Genomic DNA, 9,112 nt, shown 5'->3' with positions numbered 1-9,112 from the left:
ATACACAGGTAAAAGGGAGAAGTATATTACATAGCAGAATGTATACACAGGTAAAAGGGGAGAGTATATTACATAGCAGAATGTATACACAGGTAAAAGGGAGAGTATATTACATAGCAGAATGTATACACAGGTAAAAGGGGAGAGTATATTACATAGCAGAATGTATACACAGGTAAAAGGGGAGAGTATATTACATAGCAGAATGTATACACAGGTAAAAAGGGAGAGTATATTACATAGCAGAATGTATACACAGGTAAAAGGGGAGAGTATATTACATAGCAGAATGTATACACAGGTAAAAGGGAGAGTATATTACATAGCAGAATGTATACACAGGTAAAAGGGGAGAGTATATTACATAGCAGAATGTATACACAGGTAAAAGGGAGAGTATATTACATAGCAGAATGTATACACAGGTAAAGGTGAGAGTATATTACATAGCAGAATGTATACACAGGTAAAAGGGGAGAGTATATTACATAGCAGAATGTATACACAGGTAAAAAGGAGAAGTATATTACATAGCAGAATGTATACACAGGTAAAAGGGGAAGTATATTACATAGCAGCATGTAGACACAGGTAAAGGTGAGAGTATATTACATAGCAGAATGTATACACAGGTAAAAAGGGGAGAGTATATTACATAGCAGAATGTATACACAGGTAAAAGGGAGAGTATATTACATAGCAGAATGTATACACAGGTAAAGGGGAGAGTATATTACATAGCAGAATGTAGACACAGGTAAAAGGAGGGAGTATATTACATAGCAGAATGTATACACAGGTAAAAGGGGAGAAGTATATTACATAGCAGAATGTATACACAGGTAAAGGGAAGTATATTACATAGCAGAATGTATACACAGGTAAAAGGGGAGAGTATATTACATAGCAGAATGTATACACAGGTAAAGGGAGAGTATATTACATAGCAGAATGTATACACAGGTAAAAAGGGGGGGGAAGTATATTACATAGCAGAATGTATACACAGGTAAAAGGGGGAGAGTATATTACATAGCAGAATGTATACAGGTAAAAGGTGAGTATATTACACAGGTAAAGGTGAGTATATTACAGAATGTATACACAGGTCAAAGGGGAGAGTATATTGTGACATAGCAGAATGTATACACAGGTAAAGGTGGAGAGTATATTACATAGCAGAATGTATACACAGGTAAAAGGGGAGAGTATATTACATAGCAGAATGTATACACAGGTAAAAGGGGAGAGTATATTACATAGCAGAATGTATACACAGGTAAAAGGGGAGAGTATATTACATAGCAGAATGTATACACAGGTAAAAGGGAGAGTATATTACATAGCAGAATGTATACACAGGTAAAAGGGAGAGTATATTACATAGCAGAATGTATACACAGGTAAAAGGGGAGAGTATATTACATAGCAGAATGTATACACAGGTAAAAGGTGAGAGTATATTACATAGCAGAATGTATTACACTAGCAGAATGTATACACAGGTAAAAGGGGAGAGTATATTACATAGCAGAATGTATACACAGGTAAAAGGGGAGAAAAGGGGAGAGTATATTACATAGCAGAATGTATACACAGGTAAAAGGGGAGAGTATATTACATAGCAGAATGTAGACACAGGTAAAGGGAGAGTATATTACATAGCAGAATGTATACACAGGTAAAAGGGGAGAGTATATTACATAGCAGAATGTATACACAGGTAAAAGGGAGAGTATATTACATAGCAGAATGTAGGTAAAAGGGGAGAGTATATTACAGAATGTAGACACAGGTAAAAGGGGAGAGTATATTACATAGCAGAATGTATACACAGGTAAAAGGGGAGAGTATATTACATAGCAGAATGTATACACAGGTAAAAGGTGAGTATATTACATAGCAGAATGTAGACACAGGTAAAAGGGGAGAGTATATTACATAGCAGCATGTATACACAGGTAAAAGGTGAGAGTATATTACATAGCAGAATGTATACACAGGTAAAAGGAGAGAGTATATTACATAGCAGAATGTATACACAGGTAAAAGGGGAGTATATTACATAGCAGAATGTATACACAGGTAAAAGGGAGAGTATATTACATAGCAGAATGTATACACAGGTAAAAGGGGAGAGTATATTACATAGCAGAATGTATACACAGGTAAAAGGGAGAGTATATTACATAGCAGAATGTATACACAGGTAAAAGGTGAGAGTATATTACATAGCAGAATGTATACACAGGTAAAAGGGGAGAGTATATTACATAGCAGAATGTATACACAGGTAAAAGGGAGAGTATATTACATAGCAGAATGTATACACAGGTAAAAGGTGAGAGTATATTACATAGCAGAATGTATACACAGGTAAAAGGGGGAGAGTATATTACATAGCAGAATGTATACACAGGTAAAAGGTGAGAGTATATTACATAGCAGAATGTCAGGAACATTGACAATTGTGGGCTTTCATTATTAACTATTCGTCCATCAATCAAATTTTTAAAAAGTCCTACAAGAAGAACCCAGTTACAAAACTCACGTGAACTTTGAATAAAAAAAAAAAAAAAGTTTGGCCAAATATGCTGTTTAATGAAAGGCCAATTGCACATTATACCACTTTGAAAGGGGAGAGTCAATTAAGCATAATGCATGAATGTATACACAGGTAAAAGGAGAGTTTTTGATTTGTTATTTGAAATAGCAGAATGTCAGGAACACTTGACAATTGTGGGTTGATTCTTATTACAGTATATCTTTATGTTTGAAGCAAATGTGGCAAAAGTCCAAAGAAAGAACCCAGTTACAATATACTCACGGGCTAACTGTTCTTGATAGACAACTGTATAGAAAGAAAATATGATTTTAATACTGTATTAGCCAGACTTAGTCAAACGGACTGGATAATTACCTGTAAAGGATATGGTCTAATGAACATGGTCTGAAATCTGGATTTACAACCAAATTGTATGGAAGCGAAATATAATTAAGCAATAAGGCACAATATACCACAACAAATAGCTGTTCATAAGCACGACGCAACACGGAGTGCCTGAACTCAGCCCTTAGCTGTGGTATATTGGCCATATACCACAAACCCCCGAGGTACCTTATTGCTGTTATAAATTGGTTACCAACATAATTAGAGCAGTAAAAATTAAATGTTTTGTCATACCCGTGGTATATGGTCTGATATACCACGGCTGTCAGCCAATCAGCATTCAGGGCTTGAACCACCCAGTTTATAGTATGTATTAGGACAGTGAAGCTAATCTTTTGTATTGTTGCTATCAACTATGGAGTGATGATGGCCGATGGTGTTCATGGGTCGCTGGGCCCAATGCTGTGTTCACGTGCTAGTCAGACCTAGGAGACTGACATTTCCGTCACGGAAGCATGTGGTAGAAACATGAGCTCAGAGTTCCCCCACTTGAAAGTACCAGAATCAGCCAATAGGAAGCACAAGCACAAATAAATGATGTTCATTTTATCTCAGAGGTTTAGAGTTTCCGATAGCACGTGAATTTGTGATGGAGTGATATATTCCCCCCAAAAAAAAACCACACAAGCACTTCGATAGCACAATGATTTTGTTTCAATCATTGTTTTAATAAGAACAATTACATTTTGCACAAACCAATTTGCCCAACTGCAATATAAAATAACTTCAAATTATCAAAATGACAATTTTACTTCAAGTCTAGACTCGGGCCTAGATTTAATAGTCTTCAAGTATCATAGATTTAATCTCTAGGCATATCATCTAGCAGATCTACATTAAACTGCATAGCATATCATCTAGATAATCAGATCTACATTAAACTGCATAGCATATCATAGATTTAATCAGATCTACATTAAACTGCATAGCATATCATCTAGATTTAATCAGATCTACATTAAACTGCATAGCATCTAGATTTAATCAGATCTACATTAATCTACTATAGCATATCATCTAGATTTAATTAAACATAGATATCATAGATTTAATCATTAAACTGCATAGCATATCATCTCGATTTAATCAGATCTACATTAAACTGCATAGCATATCATGCTACATTAAACTGCATAGCATATCATCTCGATTTAATCAGATCTACATTAAACTGCATAGCATATCATGCAGATTTAATCAGATCTACATTAAACTGCATATCATTGCGATGTCGGAGGTGTAACTGGTATATGTTTTGTTGCTGACATTTTACCATAGTAAGTTAGAGGACTCTAAATGGATAACCCTTTTCAGCATTGATATTTAAGGCTTCAAATTTTAAAATAGTAAACTGGAATGACACACATTATTTCATTTAAGACTTCAGCACTGGTGTGGCCAGTACATCACCAATATGTGTGTGTTTTTATATATATATATATATATATATATATATATATATATATATATATATTAAATATATATATATATATATTAAACAAAGAAGAAGAAAATTCACTACTTCCAAAATTGGAGACAACAGAATGGACAGTGCCATTGAGGCTACAGACACTACAATGGCACAAATACAAAGATGAGTCCTCTAACTCTAATGCATTTTCCTTACTACATATTATCACAACTCTTCACTGACAATGTTCCCGATTCTTGTGTTTAATTAGCTTATTACACATTTAAAAGCTAGCGATTCATCCAGAAACTGATGACGACAAGTAAGCCTAACCAACCTACATTGAATTGAAGTTTAAAGTAAATCTAATAAAAGTAATTATTCCCCATTTAAAAAAATATATATAAAACAAAAACATGCAAAAAGGCCTGGAATGCCATCATCTGGTCCTCCATTGACAGAACCTTGACATAACTAGTCTCAGCATTTTGGAGGCATGAAGAAAAGTGAGTACGAGTGGCAGATAGCTGTAAATATATGCACATAACTCTGGCTCGCGAAACCAACTTATGGCGAAACGAAATTCACTTATTCAACTTCACTTTGCTATTGCTCTTATCTGTTGCTAGTAACTTTTTCTTTTAGCATTTAAAAAAATAAATGCTTTATAGGATAGAGGAGAGACAGTGGGAAAGATACTGTAATACAGAGAGTTTTTGCTGAAATACCATTGGGCTGGATGGGAACCCACGCTGCAGTGGTTATGCGTTCTGGAAGCCGTTTAGCCCGCTAGGAGACAGTAGCAGTAACCTTCCTTCACCAATGACAAGGGGGCTCCAGTTATGTTTACATTTGCGGTTTGCCACATGTCGTTTTTTTCCCCCATTGCATAATTAAATCAATGCTCAAGTGTGTGAGGTTAGAGCTACCTCTGACTTCTCTCCCGTTTCAATGCCACCGCGAACTTCCAGGCTTCGATGTACTGAGACAGGTCGATCTCTTCAGGGAAGAACTCCTCAACGTCAGGTGGGATATCCAGGTTCTTACGCCTCCATGTATGCTACAAGTGTGTCTTTCAGACTAGAAGAGAAAGGCAATACAATGGCACACGTGAGGTTCACAGAACGAGTTGAATGATTTTCACGGGTTGAGATGGACATTTGGTGGTATTAAAACAAATAAGCAACTTTCAGTCTGAAAAAAAGTATGCAGGGATAGAAGTACACCACAAAAAGTATGCAGGGATAGAAGTACACCACAAAAAGTATGCAGGGATAGAAGTACACCACAAAAAGTATGCAGGGATAGAAGTACACCACAAACAAGTATGCAGGGATAGAAGTACACCACAAACAAGTATGCAGGGATAGAAGTACACCACAAAAAGTATGCAGGGATAGAAGTACACCACAAAAAGTATGCAGGGATAGAAGTACACCACAAAAAGTATGCAGGGATAGAAGTACACCACAAAAAGTATGCAGGGATAGAAGTACACCACAAACAAGTATGCAGGGATAGAAGTACACCACAAACAAGTATGCAGGGATAGAAGTACACCACAAACAAGTATGCAGGGATAGAAGTACACCACAAAAAGTATGCAGGGATAGAAGTACACCACAAAAAGTATGCAGGGATAGAAGTACACCACAAAAAGTATGCAGGGATAGAAGTACACCACAAAAAGTATGCTTTGAAGGGATAGAAGTACACCACAAAAAGTATGCTTTGAAGGGATAGAAGTACACCACAAAAAGTATGCAGGGATAGAAGTACACCACAAAAAGTATGCAGGGATAGAAGTACACCACAAAAAGTATGCAGGGATAGAAGTACACCACAAAAAAGTATGCTTTGAAGGGATAGAAGTACACCACAAAGAGTATGCAGGGATAGAAGTACACCACAAAAAGTATGCAGGGATAGAAGTACACCACAAAAAGTATGCAGGGATAGAAGTACACCACAAAAAGTATGCTTTGAAGGGATAGAAGTACACCACAAAGAGTATGCAGGGATAGAAGTACACCACAAAGAGTATGCAGGGATAGAAGTACACCACAAAGGTACTGCAAAGTTCCGGGAAACATCAGGGAAGATCATCATCAATGATCTGTGAAGAAAACAAGTTCACCATTGCACTTAATCAATCCCTCCCCCCAAGTCATACTGTGCAAATGTTTCCGCGTGGACGTCGTTTCAAGAGGGTTAAATGCTACACATGAAAAAATGGAATGTTCAGCATTCTATACAATGGCAAGGACAACCACTCCACGTTGCTTGTTGGGCATTTACTAGTGTGTGTGTGTGTGGTGTGTGTGTGTGTGTGTGTGTGTGTGTGTGTGTGTGTGTGTGTGTGTGCGGTGTGTGTGTGCGGTGTGTGTGTGTGTGTGTGTGTGTGCGCGGTGTGTGTGTGTGTGTGTGGTGTGTGTGGTGTGTGTGGTGTGTGTGTGTGTGGTGTGTGTGGTGTGTGTGTGTGTGTGTGTGTGTGTGTGTGTGTGTGTGTGTGTGTGTGTGGTGGTGTGTGTGTGTGTGTGTGTGTGGTGTGTGTGTGTGTGTGTGTGTGTGTGTGTGTGTGTGTGTGTGTGTGTGTGTGTGTGTGTGTGTGTGTGTGTGTGTGGTGTGTCCTGCAGGCTGTGTGTAGCCTTACCCCCAGTCAGGCCTGTAGGTGTCAGATGCGCGGGGACCCTTCAGGACCAGGGTCAGGAACTCGTGCATCTCCAGCAGGATGGAATCAGCACTGCTTTTATTAAAGAACCCAGTGAGCAGCCTGTGCTCTTCCTCTCCCAGGGCCTTCCTGTACTCTTCTGAGATCCCTTCAAATGGGTCCTTACGACAGGTAGGGCAAGAGAGAGAGAGGGAGTCAACCACTATGGAGTTACATTTATGCTATGTCCACACTGCGTCTTCCAATGTGTGTGCTGAAAAGCCAAGCGCAGCAACAACAAGATATATTCTTGCACTGCGTTAGTAAGTCAGTGTTTCCCTGCTGCCCTCTTACTCTCAGCTCAATACCATTATAGACACAAGCACACATTGGATCAATGCACTCTTGGGCTTATAATGTGGAAGCACCTTTAGGCACTTAACATTGCCCTCTTATAGTTTAAGTGCCCAGCGGGTTAGGGGTTAATCTCGTTCACAGCGCCTCAGAAAGGGACTTGAATGGAACCTATGGCAGAAGAGCGGGAAAAATTCCCACTGGAATTTCATTGGCTGATCTCTCTCAGTCCATCACCATCTATAGCATGACCCTCAAGACCTCCAAAGCACGAGCAGTGCAAGTGATTTAGGCTGAACAAAGAAGTGAGTTCGGAAAAAATCGGGAAAGTATGTGTAAGTTCATTTGTGAAACTAGTTTTTACATATAAACTTTTATATGCCCAAATTTGGGCTTCCCAAAAATATGGTCGCTATGATAGAACATGTATTGTTGTTGCTGATTTTCACATCTCATCTCATACAGCTGTAGCAGGCTTGCTCTCTCCCCACCCTCAATTTTAACCCATGCCCAGCGCCCAGACTACCGCATTTGAGGCCCCGTGGCACATTTGACCATATTAAAACATCCAAGAGGCTCCCTAGCCAGCAATAGGTGAGAAGGTGTCTTACCCTCTTGAGCCACAGCATGTTTTCTGATTTGAGTGATGTCAGGAGCTGCCACAGGGCCAAACAGTGCTTCAGATAGTATCTGCCCAGGGCCTGAGGACAATAGAAGAAGACCTGAGGTTAGCCATGCTTCAGATAGTATCTGCCCAGGGCCTGAGGACAATAGAAGAAGACCTGAGGTTAGCCATGCTTCAGATAGTATCTGCCCAGGGCCTGAGGACAACACCTGAGGTTAGCCATGCTTCAGATAGTACCTGCCCAGGGCCTGAGGACAACACCTGAGGTTAGCCATGCTTTAGATAGTACCTGCCCAGGGCCTGAGGACAACACCTGAGGTTAGCCATGCTTCAGATAGTACCTGCCCAGGGACTGAGGACAATAGAAGAAGACCTGAGGTTAGCCATGCTTCAGATAGTACCTGCCCAGGGCCTGAGGACAACACCTGAAGTTAGCCATGCTTCAGATAGTATCTGCCCAGGGACTGAGGACAATAGAAGAAGACCTGAGGTTAGCCATGCTTCAAATAGTATCTGCCCAGGGACTGAGGACAATAGAAGAAGACCTGAGGTTAGCCATGCTTCAGATAGTATCTGCCCAGGGCCTGAGGACAACACCTGAAGTTAGCCATGCTTCAGATAGTATCTGCCCAGGGACTGAGGACAATAGAAGAAGACCTGAGGTTAGCCATGCTTCAAATAGTATCTGCCCAGGGACTGAGGACAATAGAAGAAGACCTGAAGTTAGCCATGCTTCAGATAGTATCTGCCCAGGGCCTGAGGGACAACACCTGAAGTTAGCCATGCTTCAGATAGTATCTGCCCAGGGCCTGAGGACAACACCTGAGGTTAGCCTTTTCTTACACACAAACTACCCCTGCTTTAAATGACTAAGCACTTGTGTATGAATTAACTGGATAGGTGCACAGAAATATGACAATAATTCCCTCTGGCCTATCAGAAGGCTATAACTATCCATTGCTTATACCTATCCAATCAGATCTATAATAAGTGCCTAGTGGTCAAATTTCGATTGAGCAAATCTTTTATGTAAACATGACATAAATTGGTAACAAGTTGACTCTCAGTGGTCTCGTGGCTCAGACTACACCCTTGGCTCAGACTACACCCTGGCTCAGACTA

The 9,112-nt window shown here is 39.7% G+C and overlaps 1 long non-coding RNA gene across 1 annotated transcript; it reads right to left on the bottom strand.

The window, feature by feature from the left end:
• Window positions 1-5,423: 5,423 nt before the first annotated feature.
• LOC135537261 (uncharacterized) lies at window positions 5,424-8,613 on the bottom strand. Its single transcript, XR_010455186.1, has 3 exons — window positions 7,977-8,613; window positions 7,015-7,193; window positions 5,424-5,441 (listed from the first exon to the last, which is right to left on the bottom strand). It is a non-coding gene; the product is annotated as an uncharacterized LOC135537261 (long non-coding RNA).
• Between the last annotated feature and the right edge of the window lie 499 nt (window positions 8,614-9,112).

This window comes from Oncorhynchus masou, unplaced genomic scaffold (genome assembly GCF_036934945.1).
Source record: "Oncorhynchus masou masou isolate Uvic2021 unplaced genomic scaffold, UVic_Omas_1.1 unplaced_scaffold_7337, whole genome shotgun sequence".
Taxonomy (NCBI): Eukaryota; Metazoa; Chordata; class Actinopteri; order Salmoniformes; family Salmonidae; genus Oncorhynchus; species Oncorhynchus masou.
This window is presented reverse-complemented; position numbering and strand designations above follow the sequence as displayed.